The following is an 18,365-nucleotide window of genomic DNA, read 5'->3' as shown; positions in this document are numbered from 1 at the left end:
AGGGTGACAGATTCAAGCTGTAGCGCGGAGAGGCTTTGTTCCAGGAGCTGCGCCTTGAGGCGCAGGGATGAGACACATCAATGCACGGGGTCGGCGTGCCCGGGCAGAGGGTGGTCCCCGTGGACCCAGGCAGCAGGAGTGGAGTGGCGCTCCCCCACGTGGACAGGGCACAGTTGCGAGGTGCAGCCGGGCACTCAAGAGGCCAAAGTGCCCGCGGGGTTAAGGGAGAGAGAGGAGCAGACCCGGCGGGGTCTGGGCCAGGCTGGAGGGCAGAGGCCTGGGCTCAGAGTCGGCTCCCATCCTGCCTGGGACCCTCCGCCGCAAAACCAGGCACAAAGAACTCGCTCAAATAGTGGTTCCGGAAACCTGAGCTGATAACCCGAGATGTGACCATCCACCCAGTCTCCCAGGCCAGGAGCCCGGCAGTCATCCTGAATCTGGCTTCTCGCTGACCTCGTGCTCCCCATCGCCAGGCCCGTCTCTTCCACGCCCCGGTACTTGTCCCGCCCGGCCCCCTGTGCCACTGGCCCACGCTGCCTGTGCCACCATCCACGCTCACCTGGACAACAGCAGCAGCCTTGCCAGGGAAGGGGCTCCTGGCTTGCGCCCCACGAGCCAAGCAAAAGCCACATCCGATGCTTGGAACACCTGCCCCCGGGGATAAAGTCCAAATCCTCTAAGAGGCTCCAAGTTTCTGTGTAATCTTTCACTCCGTGCCCAGGTAGGCTCAGCTGAACTGCACTTCCCCCAGGCTGAGGAAGGACTGAGCCGCCTCACCCCTGGCCTGCCCCCCAGAGCTCCTCACCCGACACTGGGTGGTGCTGCCCAACTCTCCTGGGGCCCCAGCACAGAGCCTGATGCAAAGGAGGTGCTGACCTTGGCCTGTTGAAGGAATAAACGACAGCCCCCCCCCCCGCCCCCAAATCCACACACCCGCACCTTCAGTCAGTGCTGCTGGGCTCTCAGAACTGGTCTGGGGTTTGGAAAAGTCTAGTCCTGCCTGGGCAAGGCACACCCCAATGAGGTGGCTTGTGTACGTGAACTCGACGGGTCCCCTGCAATGGGAGGGGAGCGGTGGAGAGCGGAGACACGGGGAAGGACTCCAGGCTTCAAAGCGCTCTGAGCAGGATGGCTGATGGTCCGGAGGAGACGCGGCAAGGAAGAAGGGGAAACAGGAAGTGATCTCGGTTCACCCCTGGGTGCTCAGTGCCTGGCACCATGCCCGGCTGCTGCTGGCTCAAAGGATGGGCTGGAACCCTGGCTCTGCCCCCCCCCCCCGGCCCCCAACTCTGGAATCCTACTGTCTCGGAGGCAGAAAAGCGGGGGCTGGTAACACCGCCTCACAGGGATCTGGGGAAGTGACGAGGCTGCTCCTGGCCCAGAACCTACAGCTCCAGCTCTCTGGGAGCCCGAGCAAGGTCGTCCACCTCCTTCAGGAGAGGTGGCCTGGAGCAGATGCACCTGGGGAGCCTCCGTGGAGCTGGAACAAAGAGCCCTTTCTCCTTTTCCTTCCCAATCCACCTCTGCCCACCCCTGCCTTCAAGGGGCCGCAGCACCCTCGGCTCAGGACCCGACCGTCTCCACTGGGGGACACTCAAGAAGCCCTCACCAAATGGCACAGGGCACCGTGCAGGGCTTTAGGCACTGGGCCCCTGCTCCTTCATATGGAGCCGCCAGTCTGTTCTTGCTCCTCTGATTAGTCAGTCTTTTCCCCTTGCTAGACCCTGAGAGCATTCCGGAAAAGGGCCGCAAGTGCCCAAATGTCTCTCTGAGGATGAGAAAGAAGAGAAAGGAACAGCAGTGGCCAGACCACCACCACAAGGGGCCAGAGTCATTCAGGAGTCAGGTGGCCAGGGTCCAGGCCTTAGCCATGCCACTAGCTTCCCGGGAGAGCCTGAGCACCAGGTGAAGTGCTCCATCTTGTCTGACCGTCACGTGGCCATTTCGCAGATGGGGAAACTGAGGTTTGGAGAGGGGACAGGACGCGCCCGAGGTCAGGCAGCAGCGAGCTGTGGGGAGGGCCTGGCTCAGCAGAGACCACGTGCGTGCCACGGCAGCTCACCAATGCTCAAGGCCTCCCCGTTCCTGCCAGACCTCAGTTTCCCCCACTGACCACCGGGGGCACAGACTGGATCTTCCAGCTTCCGGCTGACTTGAGTGTTTCAGGTTCTGGAAGGCCCACATTCTAGGTCTGCTGCTCCATATTCCTCCTCTAAGTTCCACGATCCCGCTTCTCTGGTCTGGATCACGGGGCTCTACTTTCCAGGTGCTGTGTTCTCGTGCCTGGTCCCCAAGTTCGCCTCTCAGAAAGGTCTGCAGCCCAGGCAGGTTCTCCAGCCAACATGCTTCATTTTCATTCCCTGTATTCTCTCCCAGCCCCCAGCAGTCAGGGCCCACAGGTCACCACCCAGAGCTCCAGTTCCGTCGGCCCTCGGGGCTGCTTTAGGGCATTAAAATGGGCGGGGAGGGGCGTCCCAGACCCTGGGTCGTTGGGCTGAAGGGGATGCTGGAGATCATCTCACAGCTGGGCAGGAACACCCTTCCCCACTCTTCCCCGTGTCTCCAGGACCACGTTTCTGACCACCCCCAGCCCTGCCGGCCTCTGCCCCCACCAGTCCGCACCGCGACAGCCCCCGAGATGGCACTTCCCGAGGACAGAGACCTTGGGTCATTTTTCTTTGGGGTCAGAGCCTGGTACTTCCTTACTGGGTGTCTGTTAAACACTTGCAGAATGAATTAACCAGGTGTGCCCGGGGTCCCGGCAGGATTACACATTGTCACAGCCTCAAAGACCAGAGTTCACATATGACGGAGACGCTCACGCTGTGTGTGCGTGCAGGTGATGTGCACAAAACATGTGCTCAAACACACAGACACGTCACACCCTAAAATCAGCAGATCTGTGCCCCTGGCACCTAGCCTGGGCCCTGGCACTTGCTGAATAACAGCTGACCGAATGAATGGGTGCTCTGTACTAGGTACATGGGGGAGACGGAGATCGCATCCTCACCCAGGATCAAGGCTCAGCTGTGATTCCAAAGACCATTTCCACGAGGTCGAACTTGACTACATCGGAGGAGGACCCCCTGGAAGGGCACTTCGGGGCCGGAGTCGGTAAGGAAGGCAGTCAACGGTGCTATGCACCCAACTGGGCACCCGGATGGAGGTGAAGCAAACAGCCTAGGGTCACCTCTGGCTGGGAGGGGCAGAGGGCAGCCTGGGGTGGGGTGGGGTGGCTTTCCAGGTGGAGGAGGGAAGGCGAGGGCCCCGAGGCCTAACCCACACGACAGGAAGGACATCAGAGGCTTGAACGGAATTCTGGGTGTGCTGCATCCCAGTAGGCCCCAGGTCTGGACTCTCGCTGACCCAATTTCCAAGAAAGAGAGACACACAGGCTGAGCTGCCTGCTACAGGCGCACCTGTTCTGGAGGATGTGCCTGGGGCCAGGGTCCCTCTGGAAGCCACTCACACGTGGTGACCCCAGAGTCTCCTGAATGGGGAGCTGGCTGTTCTCAGGGCACCTTTTCTTGGACTTCTCTCCTTTCCATGGTAACTTCATTTTTCTGGTTATCAAGGTTTCACCTACAACCTAGGAAATGTGAAAATCCCAGCGAAAGAAGGGTAATATCACCCACCATCCCCGGGGCTAAGATTTTGGCCTAAGTTCTCACCGGCTTTTTTTCCTGCGCACCTTTTTGCAGGAATGAGCTATCGATGTGGATTTCCTGCCAGCTTTTGGACAGCAGGCATTTTCTCTAAGGAGCTTTGTCCTCCGCATGGGAAGACCGAGTGCAGACCTGAGCCCTGGGGACTTTGCTCTCCTGGGCTTCTTCCCATCCCCCCCAGACCTGACCTGCATCCTGCAGAGAAATGCTCCAGCTGGGGACCGGAGTGGGGGAGGGGTACGGCCACATAGCCCTGGGCTCTCCTCCTACAAGCCACAAAGGGACTACCAACCACTCTCCAGGGTGCTCTAGGTCAGTCCCAAGCACCTCGGGCCTTCAACGTTCCCTCTGTGAAATGGGCATGTTTGGCTAGCTATCTGGCCTCAAGGCTCCCCAGCCTGGTCTCCTCTCTGGGCTGCGGGGACAGTCACCTGAATTGGGCTGCACCTTATAGCTGCTTTCCCTGTCCACTCTACTGGCATCTCTGACCAGGCCCTGGAGTATAACCAGGCCCTCAAGGTTCTCAGCATCCTGTGGAGCAGCCAGATGGAAATCCTGGCAGGGCGGATCAGCCTGGCCCTTGGGGTGGGAGTCAGGCAGGGCTTCCTGGAGGGGTCTTAAAGGATGAGCCAGCACCTGCCAGGAGAGGAGGGGAAGGCCACTGCAGACAGAGGGATAGCATCTGCAAAGGCCCTGGGGGTGTAGGGGGGAAGCCAGCACCTGGATTTCTAGTCTGGGTGGGGTGCTGGTGCATTTCGCCCTCCCCACATGCCAGTACCTGGAGGCAGACCACAGAGTCTGTTACATCCCCCCCTGGTGGCTGCAGGGCCACTGCCCGTACTCAGGTATGGCCCCGAACATCTGTGACAGCAATAACACACCAGGCCCCGCAGCAGTCCTGGACACCGCTGAGAGGTGGTTTGCCTGGGGGCCCTTTGGGGCCAGGCTCTGTGGTTTCATGGCTGTGACAGAGGTCATCCCGCACAGACAGAATCCCCCTGCCCCATTCCCTGGACCTCTCGGCCGTGGTGGAGCCTCACACCCTCTGCTCTAGTCCTTATGACAGGTATGACCTTGGACCCGTCACGCACACCCTGTGGGCCTTGGCTCAAAGACTGAAGCCTGATCTGGGCTGTTCCAAGGTCCAGGTGGGACCAGAGCTGGCTCTGCCTGAACTGACCACAGGGGTTCCCAAACACCTACTATGTGCCAGAGCCCCCAACACTGCCTCTTTGTTTCTCTGTCCCGCCAGCCCGGAGGCGGGATCTCTTCCCACCACTGCCCCTTACAGACACAGAAGGCCCCTGGATGCAGGTTTTCTGACCCCGGGATGTGGGCATAGGTGAAAACGTAGAGCCAAACCTCCAAGCCACAGCTAGAACCAACTCAGATAATGTGTTACCGCTTCATAAACTGTAGAGTGCAGACTCATTTATTTTTTTTCGCACAACGGGCAAGGCTCCGTTTTGCAGGACCCCCTCCCAGCTGTGTGACCCCACCAAGTCACCTGTCTAGGGCTCAGTTTCCATTGAACGAAATAAGGATTACATCAGCACCCCCTCCCAGGGCTCCTGAGATACTGAAATGAAATCGAGCAAGAAAGCACCAGCCCCTCACTCCCATCCGAGCCATAAATGAGTTCGGACCATTAATAGTCACGGTCCTCAGAGATGGCCGGGAAGGCGCCTTCTCAATCTTTCACCTAAACCCGCCAATCTGCACTGCTTCCGGAAGGAGCCCTCACCCCGTCACACGACAGATCACCATTCAACAAGCAGTTAAGAAACAGTCATCAAATGCCTTTTCCATGTTAGGCAAGGTGCCAGCCCCAGAGAGTGCCTGTGCACCCAGCCTGGAAGCCTCACCTGTCATCGGCAGCCCTCCCTTGTTCCCCCTTCCCCGGCCACCATCACTCACCCACCACGATTCGCCCAGGCTGTGTGCCAGGCCCGGGCTAGCAAGAGTGGGGCCACGAGCGACTGGTCCAGAGTATTACACAAGCTCTGTGGGGTCTGTGGCCAGCTGGGACCTGTTTCCAGAAGGAAACAGCAGCAGCAGGTGCCTGGATTAAGGCAAAATGGGGCGTGGGGGGTCAGTGTGGTGTGTGTGCAGAGCTGGGTTAGGGTAGCAGGGGGCAGAGGCTGGGAACACAAGCGGGGGCAGGGTCATAGGGATCTGGGTTAAGGGCAAGGGAGTCTCTCTTTTTTTTTTTTAATTATTATTATTTTTTTTAATGTTTATTGTTGAGAGACGGAGAGAGACAGAGAATGAGCGTGGGAGGGGCAGAGAGACAGGGAGACACAGAATCCAAAGCAGGCTCCAGGCTCTGAGCCATCAGCACAGAGCACGCGGGGCTCGAACTCACAAACTGCGAGATCATGACCTGAGCTGAAGTTGGACTCTCAAACGACTGAGCCACTCAGGCGCCCCACAAGGGAGTCTCTTAAGGCAGCCTGGACTCCACTGGGCCGGGCAGTGGTTCTGGGAGTCCGCAGGCCTCTCTATCCCCAGGACAACATTTTAAAAATTGGGTTTCCAGCCCCCTCTCCCGCAGTGGGATTCTGACTCAGCGGGGTGGCGGGGCCTGGGAAATCTGTATTTTCCCCAAGCCGCCCAGGTGAGGCTACACGAGGCTTCCAGAGACAGTGCCCCAGGACTATGGGAAAGAAGGAAGTGGCAATCAGGGCCACAAGGAGGGTGGCCTGGAGGCCAGGACACCAGTGATGTGGCTGTCCCGGGCGTCCAGGCTTCAGAGACCGTTCCCTTCTGAGTGACTGAGGGGCCTATCCGAGGGGCCCCATCGGGCTCTGGGGGTCCTACAGGCTGGATACAATCCCAGCCCTGCCACTTCCTGGCCCTGAGCCCCAGGCACCCTCAAACTGCCAAATGGGGATAATAATAGTACCTACTTCGAGGGAAGTTAGCAGGCGTCGCTGGGATAATGCAGACAAAGTGCTTGGCCCAGCGCCCGGCACATAGTAAGTGCTCGATAAATAGCAGCAAATTATTATGACTCAGAGGTCGAGGTGGGGTAGAACAGCCTGGGAAGTCATCCATTATGGGTCTCTGTCAACCAGAATCCTGGAGACCGCCTCTGGCCACCCTCCCTCGCTCAGACCCCCATCTGGGCTGCTGCTTCTGGGAAGTTCTCAGCCTGCCAGGAGAGGGCAACGGGAGGGCAGACCCGGAGGAGGCCCCAGTGTCAGCGCAGACTCTGGCCTCCTGCCTTGGCCCTCACCCTGCCCCTCCCAGGGGATTCCTACTTCGGTGGGAACCAAAGTCTAGAGCCAAACAGGCTCTAAATTCATAAAGCCACGGAGTAATTAGGTGCGTGAATGATTCTTGTTTCCAACTTTATTTTTCTAGATAAAATGAAAATAAGTGGGCCAACAGGGGAATTTCCACTTGGGGCGGTGCGAGAAAAAGTATTTTGGGACCCCGTTAACTTCCTGGGTTACAGGCAGGGCTGTGGGCCCATGTCAGCCCTACTCTAGACCACAGGAGGGTGGTCCACTACCCTTCTAACCATGCCTGCTTTCGGCCCCGCCCACAGCCTCACTTCCCCTTCTGGCAGGTGTGGCTAAGCAGGGTCCCTGTGACCATCCCTCCATGGTGTGAGGCTGCCCTCTGGGGGGTCAGTCTCCTCCCACAGGGATGGAAAGGGAGGAGGAATGGGTAAAAGAACAGAGATGCTCCCTGGGGCTGAAAGTCATTCACTCACTCATTCATTCATTCATTCATTCGAGCTCCTATAGGATAGGGAACTCACGGCCTAGTGGAACACGCCACAGCAAACACGTTCAAGAAAGAGAAGTGGTTCTCTGCCCAGCCCACGGCAAGGAGCCTCCCTGCACATCGAACGGATGCTCAAGCCGAGAGGCCAAGGATGGGTCATCGTTAACAAGACAGAGCCTCCATTTCCCCATCTGCGAAAGGGATTATCACGGTACCTCTATCACGGGTTGCTGTACAGATGCAATGTTAGCTACTAATATTTTTATGGGCAGGCAGGGTGCACACGAGAGGGGCTGTGAGGCCAGAGGAAGAGCAGAAGGGGAGAAGGGTCTGTGGGATTTGGGGTGGAGGAGGCTTTTGAAGGGTGACAGAGTTTCAGGGGACATAGGAAGAGGTGGGTGGAACAGACATTGAGGCAGAGGGAACAGCACAAGCAAGGGAACAGGATCTGACGTTTGAGACCCGTCTGGACCATTTCTCAGAGCTCTGTCAGGTTAATGCTTGGGATCCAGCTAGGTCATTCTGTGCAGACAGCCCAAAGCAGGCCAAGGTCAAGAGGATCCAGAGCAGAAGTGACGCAGGGTCGGAGGGGCAGAGGTTCCCAGGAAGGGAGGACACCAGTCCTCCTTACCCTCTGCCCTCCATCTCACCACGGGTTACTTACTCAGAGTGGTCTCTTGTCCTGGCCTCAGCCTGTCTGATGCCTCCCTCTCTCAGCTACAGTATGGCCTGGCAGCTCCCCAAGTGTCTGGAGCCTTCTCTCCTTATTCAACCATCATTTATTAAGCACCTACTGAATGCCTGGGTGCTGAAGCTGGCATGGACCAGCTCCCACTGCGAGATGGTGACGCTGTTGGTAGCCTCAAATGGGCCTTGCTGGAAGACTTACACCACGGAAACCTGCCAACGCTGTTGATCAGGTACCTTTGTCTCCCAGAGGGCCTGTTGCCAGCACACCATTGCCCCCTGCCCGAGCAACGGACACAGAAAGGCAGGTCCCCGCCTATAGGGACTCACGACAAAAGGAAGACGATAGCCTACTGGAGCAGGCTGTGTAGTCTTCCAGGAGGCAGGGGTGACCTGGGAGACCCATTCTGGAAGAGGGGGCGTAAATGCCCACTAGAAACCGAACCAAGCTGTTCAAATAGCACTAGTGTGCCTCGTTCCCATTTTAGAGGCAAGGAAACAGAGGCACAGAGAGGCAGAGTCACCAGTCCACAGTCACACGGTAAGAAGCGGCAGAGTTGAGATTTGAACGTGGGACACTGGATCTGGAATCTTTGCTTTTAACTTCTGCCCTTGACCGTCCCATGCTGCAATTATTGCAAGTCTCCTCCCCGTCCCCCCGCCACCCCTAAGCAGCCAGCACAGGGCTACGCAAGACCATGGGTGCCCGACTGGTTTTGCTGCCCAACTAGATTCCATTCTCCTGGGGGTAAGGTCCTCTCCACCCGACTGCCCATGACATTGCCCCTCAAAGGAGAATATTGTGTTTGTTGGTCTCAGTGTCTGAAGAACCTTCTAGAAGGGAACCCTGGTCCCCCATGTGCCGGGCTAGAGCTGACTAGGAGGAAGGGGTGCATCGTGCAGCATGGAGAACAAAGAGGCTTTGGCCTTGGGGAACACAGCAGGGTCCGCTGAATGCCATGGCTAAGGTGTCCGTAGGGGCACAAGGAGGACCACCCCGCCCCAGCCACTGCCCACCGCTTCTCTCTTCTTCCAGAATAGCGTAAGCACGCGGACTTGCAGTTCCCCCAGCCCCTGGCTTCCCCGGGTCACATCCAGCCCTCACAGGATCCTCATCGCCACCGGGTAAAGTGAGCCTGGCCCACCAGCTGACATCAACACCCCCCCCCCCGTTTTCCAGGTAAACATACTAGCAGCGGCCAAGGATCTCCCGAGGCCTTCTCAGGTGCTGGGCTCCCTGCGCTCATCACCTCACGCAGACCTCCCCACAACCCTGTGGAGGAGTCTCCCCATTTGACAGATGCGAACACTGAGACTCGGAACGCGGACTTGGCTTGGGGCGGTCCAGCCACCAGCAGATGCGGGCCAGGCAGCCCTGACTACAGCAGAGGCCCTGGGCAGGCTCCGGAGGGGCTGCTGAGCCAGATGGCAGCACTCCCGGCCCCATCAGCGCCTCGCTGTCCTCGGGAGCTCGCTTGTGCCAGCTCCCTGGGATGGCCCGACACCTCACCTCCACCTGGCCCTCCTTCGCTTCGTTCACGTGGGTCACTCCCGTGCCTGACCAGCCTCCACTTCCACAACTCTCCACCCCGACCAGGCGCTCACACCTCAGAGCCTCTGCTCGCGCCATTCCCTCTACCTAGAGTGCCCTTCCCTTCAGTACTGAGCAAGCGAACTGTTCCAGCAAGTTCTCTCTCCTCCCTGGGCTGGCAGAACCTCTTCCAAACTTTCCAAAGACCCTGTGCCTAACTCCTCAGCACCAGGAGGCCTGGATCTTCAGGACCTGCCCGGGGAGCTGACCGGCCAGTATCCACAGCTCCCCATCAAGGCAGGTCTGGACTGGTGTCCCAGGAGTGGCAAGGAGTGTTAGGGGGATGGGGGCAGGGCCAATGCTGGGGGGCCATGGAGGGGTCTCTCTGGGGTAGTATTCTGCCCACACGCCTTCTCGGGAGTCCAGAGCCAGGAGAGTCACCTGACCTCCCGCTTCCAGGCTGGCTGAGACCCACCTCTGCTTCTCGTGGCACCCCAGCTCAGGCTCCACCGTTCCCACTTACGCCCAAGCTCCCCTCCCCACCCCCGCTTCCAGAACTCACTATTTGCAGATATTTATAGCGCCCTCCCCCAGCCAGGTTCCCTCCCCCGCCCCGGGCAGTGCAGCGAAAAGAGCGGGAGCCTCGCCACCCCCCCCCCCCCCGCCCCAACCCCGCCGAAAGGACTAGGGGTGCTCTCCCCACGCCCCTCCGCCTGGTCCCCACAAGCAGCCACAGTCCCAGCCTCCGCACCCGCCCTGCTCCGGGACCGCGCCTGGGCCTCCGCCGCCGCAGCCCGGGGTCGGGGTGGGAGGGGGGGGTGGGGAAGGCGGGCGCTGAGGCCTCCCACCCCCAGCCCCGCGCCGCGCCGGAGGCTTCGGGGGGGTGGGGGCACAGCGCACAAAGCGCCACTCGAGCCCCGCGCCTCGGGGACGCCCCCCGCCCAGGCCGAGGGAGGGGATCGAAGGGATGAGGCTTTGCCCTCCGGGGCCGGGGAAAGCTCCGCGGAGCAGCCGGGTTGGGGGAGGGGGCGTCGGGGCCGAGTAGCCTCCCCGGCATCCCGCCCCCCCCCCGCACCCCGTCTCGACGCCCCCAACCCCCGGGCCCGGCGCTCCCGCCCCCGCCCCTAGGGTCACGCTCAGGGAGGGAGGGGGCTGTGGGAGCCGTGACGGGGTGGGGGGCGCCGCGAGCGCGGAGGAGGCGGCGCGGAGATGGAGGCGGAGGGCCCGGAGTGCGGGGATGGAGGGACTGCGGCGCGGGCCCCCCGGGACGCCAGGGTCAACTCACCCATCGCCCGCCGGGTCTCAGCAGCGGCGGCAGCAGCGGCGGCGGCGGCTCCGCGGCCCCCGGGGCCCCCGGCGGGGAGATGCTGGCGTCCGCCGCAGCCTCTCGCCCCATCCCGGGCTCCGGCGGCGGCTGCGGCGGGCGCCCGGCATCGCGGGCGGCGCGGCCCCGGCCCGGCCCCGATCCCCGCCCTCCGCCCCCACCTCCACCCCGTCCCGCGGGCCAGGCGCGGCCGCCTGGCTGCACCCCGGGGCCGCGGCGGGGGGCCGGCGAGCGGACGGGCGCGGGGGAGGGGCCCCCCGGGAGGCGCGCGTTGGGGGGGGGGGAGGGGTGCGGAGGCGAGGCCCGAGCGCGGCGCGCAGAGGTGCCCGCTCCCGCCGGGCTCGGCGGCTCCGGCCCCCGCCCCACCCCCACCGGAGCCCCCTCCCCTCCGCTCGCCGCGCCGCGCTGGGCCGGGGGGCGCCTCGGGCCGCAGTCTCCGGCCGCCGCCGCCGCCGCCGCCGCTCCGCGCCTCCCGCGTGTGCGATCGAATGTGTGTGTGTGTGTGTGTGCGCGCCCCTGCCTGTGACCGTGCGTGCGCCGGCCCACGGCCCGGTGCGTCCTGGGCGGCTGTGTGTGCGATGGGGGGCGGGGCGGGTCAGAGTGTGTGTGTGTGTGTGTGTGTGTGTGTGTCTGGCGTGCGCAAGGGTCCGCGTGTCCGGTTCTGGTGTGTGCGTGGATGTGTGCGCTCGTGTTCTGCTGTGTGCATGGGACTGTGTGACCTACAGCTCCCGGGAGTGCATGGGCGTGTACATCTGTGTTATGGTGTGTGCCCGGATCCGGCGGCCCTTCCTGCGTGTACCTGAGCCGTGATTGTGTGCACACATCCGTGACCGCGTGGAGAGGCCTCTGGGGCCTGTGTGCGTGCGTGGCTCTGGGCAGCTGTGCTTATGTGTACACGCATCTATGGTCGTGTGCAGAGGCCTGGTCTTCTGTTGTGGTGCATGCACGGCGCTAGGCCTTTTACCGAGTCCACACAGGTCTGTGTCTGTGCAGGTGGCCAGAGTATACCGCCGGGGGTCCACGGGCTTTGTCTGCCTGTATCCTTCCGTCCGACTCCCTCCATCGCTGTCTATGCCCAGAGTCATCGTGGCTCCGTGACTCCTCGCCCTGGAACTCCAGGGAGTAAACCTCCCCCTCCCTCGCTCCCCTCAGCGGGCACTAAAAGTCCCATGGTCCGTCGGCCCACCTCTTGGGTCTCCTCTCCTGCCATCTGAACACCATCGGTTCTCCAAGCGCCCACCACTTCACACTCTGGCTCCTCCTGATCTTGCTCCGGGCTCCCAGGCGGCCTCCACGCGCTTCCCGCCCTTCTGGAAGTTCCTTCCGCCCAGGGACTCGGCCTGAAGCAGTCACTTTCGGCCCCCGTGTGGGGTACCCTGGGTATACAGCGAACAGGCCTCTGAACCGTAGGCGAAGGTGAATGGGGAAGGCAGGGAGACGCCTCAAAGCTAGGTCCCGGCAAATGTCCTCAAGGGTGGTCCCACTGGTCTTTGCTAGGCCTTTGGAGCTGCCTCTGGCTGGGCTTCCTGCTCCGCGAGCCCCCTGCCCACCATCTATCCTTGGCAAGCAGTCGGTATGACTCCTCTCCAGCGTTCATCTGAGCAGGTCGCATTCCCCCTGACCCCTCAATGGTTCCCACGTGCCCTCAGCTTAAGCTCAGTGCCTGGGCAGGGCAGAAGGAGGCCCTGGTGACCTGGTTCTGTCCCTTCGCCAGCCTCATCCCCACCCCTCCTCTCCCTGGAGATTCCCTCTAAACCAAGAGTAGGCAAACTATTTTCTGTAAGGACCAGCTAGTCAATATTTTAGGCTTTTCTGCCAGCAGAGTTTCTGTCTCAACTACTCAACTCAGCCACTGTAATAGAAAATCAACCCTAGACCGTAGCTGAAGTAATGAGCATGGTGGTGTCCCAATAAAACTTTATTTTAACGACACTAAAATGTGAATTTCATGTAATTTCCCTGTGTTCTGAATTATTCTTCTTTTGGTTTTCTTTCCCCCCCACCTCTCCATGCCTCTCCCCGTGCGTCTGCCTGGGGAATCTTGTCATCTGGAAGGGACCATCTCAAAGACGCTTTCCTTGCCCTTGACCTCCCCGGGAGAATCTGCTCTTCCTCCTGCAGCAACTTGGGCATCCCTCCTGGCCCACGAGAGAAGCACAGTTTCAGGTCTGGCTTGCTCTGGGCGTCTCAGAAACCTCAACGCTGGCCCATGAGCACCAAGCTGGGAAAAAAAAACACCGTAGCCCTCAATTTTCACAGCTGCCATCCAAGGACGCCCAGGGTAACGAGACTGGGAGGCCCTGGAGCCTGGAATCACACCCAGGTTGGCCAGGGTACGCACAGTGAGCCGTCGGCATTCATTTCTCGCCTAGTATGTGTTCTTTCTCCCCGTGATGAGCAGGGGCTCCCCCCAGCCCTATGAGCAGGAAAGATCCTGATCAAGACCTGAGCCACAAATATGCCTTTTTGTCCCTTGACATTTTGTCATTGATTTGGGTGAATAGGTAATAGCTGTACACAGTGCAAATTTGAAAATTATTGAAAGATGTCCAATCGAAAGTAAGATTCCAGCCTCGGCCCCGGCCTCCCATTTTCCCTCATGACTTTTTTTTTTTTTTTTGGATGCAGTTCGTTTGATGTGAAGCCATTTTGTTGTGACCTAAAAACGAATCCATTACATGTATAGCTTGTCTCCCTTTTGGTTGTTTAAAATAAGGTGTGAACCAGATGTTTCCTCCTGTCCTTGAACCTCCAGGCCCTGCCCGTGGTATGGCGTGAGAAGTAAATCTGTGGGGAGGGTCCCACGGCTCAGGTGTAACCGGGTTCAGGAACCAGAGAGGTCTGGCTTGGGTCTGGGTCTTCTCGTGCAAGCGGTTTAGCTCTCAGTTTCCTCATCTGTGAAATGGGGATAAGGAAGCCTCCCTTCTAAAGCTGCTTAGAGGGTGAGATGGGTCTCTGTACGCAAGGTGCCCTCCTCAGGGTCCGCCAGCCAGACTGTCTTAGCTGGCACCATGACCGCCAGGCCACTGTCTCCAGAGCACCCAGTGTCAGGCTGGGTCCACGGGAGGCCCTCAATAAACATTTGCCAGAAAAAAAAAAAAAAAAAATGAATGAATGAATGCCATCTGTGGGCATATCAGCTGTGCTTTAAAAAAAGCCGCTGTTCATTTGGACCTGTCCGAAATGGCCACTTTAGGAAAGCTATGTCCCCCAGGCCCTGCTTCACTGGGCTATACCCTGTATCCTTCACGAGGGCACCCCCATCCACATGTGGGTGCTCTCAAGCCCGTGCAGGGGTAGGTGACCCCCCCCCCCCAGAACACTTGTGTAGCGCAAGTGTGGGATTGCCCTGCGCGGCCTGGAGATGGCCAGGTCAACTCTGGGGGCCCGCTCCCTGGGTTCCATCCTCCCCCCAGCTCTGTCTTTGTTCTCCTGACCTTTCTAGATTCCAAGCTTCTTGTGAGGCCGCAAGGGAGTCGGCCTTGGCGGGGCCATACCAAAGTCAGCCCCCGTCTGCCCAACGCACTCTGGCAGTCTCACCGTGTTGGGGATTGTGGGTGGCCAGCCTGCCCTCCCAGCCCAACAGAAATGACAACTGACCGGCTCAGCCACACGCAACTGGCCAAAAGGCAAGGCCGGCCAACCAGGCCCCACCTCTTCACCCTCCCTGTACCAGGAGCCCATCGCTGAGAGAGCTGGCTGGCTAGGAGGGGAGACACCCCTCTGTTTCTTCAGCATTGAGAGAGGACTGGCACACAGGAGGTGCTTAGCAAGTGGAGAGGCAGAATACTGGCATGATTAATCCAGCTCTGCTGTGTGTCCCAGTCATTTCAATGCCCTAAACCTCACTTTCCTTATCTGCAAAATGGGAATAATCACCACCCACCATCACACTGATATCAGTGGAATCTGGACCCCACCCTCCTCTCCCTCCTCGCTCACTTCTGGTCTATCTGTAAAGCCACAGAAAGGGCCGTAGGGGAGGGGGGTGGGGGCTTGCTAGGTGGTCCTCCTTCCCCAACCCCTCCCCCAGAGTAGACAGGGAAGCTGTGGGCCCCTGGAGCTAAAGAAGCTCAGATACAAGATTAGCCAGTCCGAGGCGGTGTCACCTTACAGCTCCGCAGTCCCTTCACCTGGGGCCGATTTGGCTCTGTGAACAATCGCTAGGTCTGTTATCCCTTTCGGCAGCTGCTGCCTGGCCCACGGGAGCCACATTCTTCCCTCCCCGGGTCATCTGACTCCTGGCCCTGGGTGCCCGAGGTGAGGAGTCCCTGACCCCTGCTGAGGGCCAAGCACCGGCCCTCGCCAAGGCTCCTGGCTGGCAGAGTGAGCTGGCTCAAAGCCTTTGGCTTCTTCATCTGCAGAATGGGCTGGAGGGTGGCCGCCCGATTACATGCCGGTCATCAGCAGAGGTATTCAATGCAGGCTCGGTTCCCTCCCCTCTCTATCACCTGCTGTCCAAAGTGCAGAGCCCTCCTGTCCCGCCCTCACCTACCCGCACTCCATCCCCCGCCCCCCATAAATGAGCCCTTCCCCAAAGCACCCTCAGGCAGCTCTCCCAAATGCTTGTAAGTTTCTCTGACCTTTCTCGGCCCTGCACCTTAGCGTGTATCAGTCTTCCTGCCCAGAAAGACTTTCTGGCAAATCTACTCATCGTTCACGACCCAACCCAGGCGTGTCCTCCCCTCAGAGGCCACTCCGACTTCTGGTTCCCACAGGGCTCGCTCAAGCCTCGTTTGGAGAGTTCCCACCTCAAGGTCTTTGCTGCTCCCGGACTTTGCCCGCAGGGACCTTCCCAGCCCATCTCTAAGTATACGTTCCACCCATCTCAGACTCTAGGGCAAACCTCCTCTCCTCCCTTGCCAAAGTGCTTACGGAAAGCCTTGCAGGGAGGCCAGGATACCAGACAGGAAGTGCTCAGGATCCCAGCCTCCCCCTGCCTGGCCCCTTTGGCCCAACAATGAGATGGGGTTTGCTCTGGCGCCTAGCTCAGTGCTGGGAGACGGAGGGCTGTAAGGCCGAGGTCTCCTGATGCTCCAGGCTTGTCTGGGCCAGGTCCTGCGGGTCAAGTCCTCTCTGCCTCCGGGACCTGGGATAAGTCTCCTTCTCTCTGCAAGCCTCAGTTAAGTAGAGGGGATGGACTAGACAGGGGGCCAGGAATCTCCGAAAATTCCCAGGCGTGTGGCGTGTGTGTTTGTGAGCACGTGGGAGTGTACGTGCACACACAGAAACATCAGTGTCAGTATACGCATGCGTGGATGTGATTGTGTGCTTGCTTGTGGGAACGTGTGTGTGTTCACACACGCCCGTTTTTCTGGGAGAGGGTCTACGGTTACTGGGTTCTCAAAAGGTTCAGGACCTGGGTGAGGGACTCCCGGGCTCTCCCCCACAATTCCTTGGTGCTCCTCCCTCCGAAGGGGCTCCTGTGGGCTCCGGAATTGCCCATCGGTCCTCCAGGGCCCTGGCCTGCGTCCTTGTCATAGCTTCCCCATGCCTGTTCCTCTCCCCGCGGAACAGTCAGCGTGACTCTGCAAAGCACGAGTCAGACCACCTCCCTCTGCTGCTCAAATCATGCTGTGGCTCCCATCTCTCCCAAAGTGAGGCCAGGGTGCTTTGGGGGTCACGAGTCCCCGCCTGGTCTAGGCTGGAGCCTCCCTGGCCCCCTCCCTCCACACTCCCTGAGCTCATCAACCTACTGTGCTGCCTGTTGCCTCCATCTGGACCTCTTTTCCCCCAGGGACCCATGGGGCTCCTCCTTTTCCAGTCTCCACCCAAATGCGGGCGCTCCCCAAGCACCCCAGTTAGGTGCAGCTCCCCCGTCCCTTCGCCTGACCCCCTTCCATCTCCATAGCCCTTTTCTGCATCTAGCATACTAGGTAAATTCCTACGCTTCTTCTTTTGCTGGTCTCCCCCACCAAACATAGCCCCCACCAGGGCAGGGCTCTGTCTGTCCTGCCCCCGCTGCTGTTGGCCCAGCACCTGGCGCAGCCCAGCCCAGTACGTAGTAGGTGCTCAGTAAATACTACTGCATAGGAAAGAAGCATCAGAGGCGTGAGGGCTGGTGGGAACCCAGAGAAAGAAGCACCAGCCTTCCAGCAGGGGAGGCCTGGAGACCGAAACAGCCCTTTTATTCGGGCCAGGGCCGCTGTGTGGTTGCAAACGGGTGTAACCCAAGATGCGCATCACCTTTGGTACTATGAGCCGCACACTTAGCTGCGCCCTGGCAACCACTCAGGAACCTGCTCTGTCTCCAAGCCCTCTGCCTTCCCACCCCGCCCCCCTCCCCCGACTCCAGAAGCCCCTGCGGGCCTCACGTGCTGGCTCCCCATGTGAAGAAACTGACAGAGCCCACTCGATGGCCGAGAGGCAGAGCCGGGCCCCGGACTCCAGAGCCAGGGCTTTGGCCACCAGGCGCCAGGTCTTCTCCCTCGCGGCGGCCAACCCCACAGAGAGAGCGGAAGGCGAGCATATGGTGTGGGGAGGTTATATCCACTCATTGAGAGCCTACTGTATGCCGGGCTCTGGGCTCCAGGCTGCGGCAGAGGCAGAGGGGACTCAGACTCACCCCTGCCCCCAGGAGAAGCCAGGCCAGTGGATGAGACAGAAATTCGGCAGAGAGGCGGCCACATGGTCCACCTGGGGGACCGGGAGAGTAGAGGAGGCATCGGCCAGACCTCGAAGGTTGGGGCAGATTTAGAAACCCAGCATAAGAGGGGAAAGGGCATCCAGGCTGCGCACGGATGGGGAAGGGACTCGTCGTAGCTAGAAAGTGTGCGGGGGGGGGGGGTGGGGGTGGGGAGGGCGTTGGAGCGAGCGATTCAGCCTAAGGACCCCCACAAGCTCCAAGGATACCACGGGTGTCCTTGAGGGATGGATTGAGTCAGCAGGTGGGAGCCGAGCAGGTGACACCCACTGAAGCGCACGGCCAACCCGGGAGGGGGCCCGCTGGCGTGAGCCTCGGGGGGCTGGGTCCCACGAGGTGGGGCCCCACAGAGGTGAGGCCCCAGCACAGCGACGCTGACTCACGGCCTGTCTGTCCGACGGCAGCTTTGGCTCCTGGGCCCCATCGGTGGGGTCCCGTCCTCACGGCTGCCGGGCCGAGTCCCTGCCCGCGGCCCCGCGGCCACATCTCCCAGGCCCAGATGGTGAGTGACCCTTGGAACAGCCGGTCTGAAGTCACTTGTCAGAGCCTGAAAGCCCCAGGCCCAGAGGCGATCCACGAGGCCGGTAGGTCTTGTCCTTTTGATGACCACGAATGGTAATAGCCCCTTGGTCAGGGTCCAGGCCGTCTGGCTGGAGCCAGGCTGATGGGTGGGGCTGGAAGAGGAGAGAAATTCACCCACGAAATGTAGGTGCCCTCGACTTCTGAGGCTGCTAGAACTGCCCAGATATGGCGGATTGAGCCTCACACCTGTGACCTGGG

General features: G+C 60.2%; 1 protein-coding gene across 1 annotated transcript in view; it reads right to left on the bottom strand.

Annotated features, from left to right (window-relative positions):
- MGAT3 (beta-1,4-mannosyl-glycoprotein 4-beta-N-acetylglucosaminyltransferase) overlaps positions 1-11,029 on the bottom strand; it is a 32,903-nt gene extending 21,874 nt beyond the window's left edge. Inside the window, exon 1 of the mRNA XM_043562649.1 lies at positions 10,904-11,029. The gene's annotated coding sequence lies outside the window, so the exon portion shown is untranslated. The remainder of the gene's footprint in view (positions 1-10,903) is intronic.
- Positions 11,030-18,365: the final 7,336 nt, after the last annotated feature.

Source organism: Prionailurus bengalensis, chromosome B4 (assembly GCF_016509475.1).
Source record: "Prionailurus bengalensis isolate Pbe53 chromosome B4, Fcat_Pben_1.1_paternal_pri, whole genome shotgun sequence".
In the NCBI taxonomy this organism is placed as follows: Eukaryota; Metazoa; Chordata; class Mammalia; order Carnivora; family Felidae; genus Prionailurus; species Prionailurus bengalensis.
The sequence above is the reverse complement of the archived record's forward strand: the minus strand, read 5'-3'. Positions and strand labels throughout refer to the sequence as shown.